The sequence below is a fragment of the Lucilia cuprina genome, chromosome 5, assembly GCF_022045245.1.
Source record: "Lucilia cuprina isolate Lc7/37 chromosome 5, ASM2204524v1, whole genome shotgun sequence".
In the NCBI taxonomy this organism is placed as follows: domain Eukaryota; kingdom Metazoa; phylum Arthropoda; class Insecta; order Diptera; family Calliphoridae; genus Lucilia; species Lucilia cuprina.
The window spans coordinates 6,320,115-6,321,031 of record NC_060953.1 but is presented as its reverse complement, the minus strand read 5'-3'; the positions used below and the strand labels follow the sequence as shown (position 1 = coordinate 6,321,031).

The following is a 917-nucleotide window of genomic DNA, read 5'->3' as shown; positions in this document are numbered from 1 at the left end:
ATTTTTAAGAGAGAGATTATTGAAACTGGTACTACGTCATAAACTGTATTTGTTAATTTAGTTAAACGTTTGTTTTAAATGGCTTTTTTTTTTTGCCAAACATCTATAGACAACAATAACAACAAAAACTAGCAAGTTTTAAAAACATATTTACTGCCTCGAGACTTTGTAGTGACTTAAGTGATGATTACAACTTCTCTTTCGAAAATCGTTCTGTTTGCAAGTTTGTTGCCAATAATAGAATTTTAAAACGTCTAATAAGTGCTTTAGAAAAATAGTAAAAAAATTTAACAACTTCTTTTTTAACTACAAAAAAATCTAAAAAAAATACTTAAAACTACAACGTGATTGGAAAAAAAAGAAGAGAAATAAAATCACATTAAAAATAAATTGAATAATAAAATTGTATTTAGCAAAATATCCGCTGTGATATTAAGTTAATAAATAATACTTAATTATTATTTATAATTGTTATTAAAAAAGTGTTAAGTGTTGAAATAAGAGAAACGTTTGAAAGATAGTTTTGTTGCTAAAATCATCATAAGAAACTAGATTTAAACAAATATTATTGGATTTATGCAGACAATTTGATTGAGGGATTATTTAACGGTGAGTTTTTAATGAATTTATAAACAAAATCTGTTTAACTTTCAAAAACATATTCTGCTGAAATTTTAAAAAAATATCATGGGAAATACTTAGTCGATGCAATTTACTTATCGCTGATGAAAGTATACATCTAATCTCAAGCTTACATTCAAAAATGGATGAAACCATCCGGTCTTGAATCAATCCACATCGTTTTCAATAGTACGTCAAGCTCGGTTTGACTTGAATCAAGTGCAAAATGATTGAATCAATCTCGATTTAGACAAGCACGATGACATGATTTTATACCATATTTGGTATCGCAATAA

At 26.1% G+C, this 917-nt stretch overlaps 1 protein-coding gene across 1 annotated transcript in view; it reads left to right on the top strand.

Annotated features, from left to right (window-relative positions):
- Positions 1 to 365: 365 nt before the first annotated feature.
- LOC111676400 (protein embryonic gonad) overlaps positions 366 to 917 on the top strand; it is a 50,291-nt gene continuing 49,739 nt past the window's right edge. The window contains exon 1 of the mRNA XM_023437319.2: positions 366 to 609. The gene's annotated coding sequence lies outside the window, so the exon portion shown is untranslated. The remainder of the gene's footprint in view (positions 610 to 917) is intronic.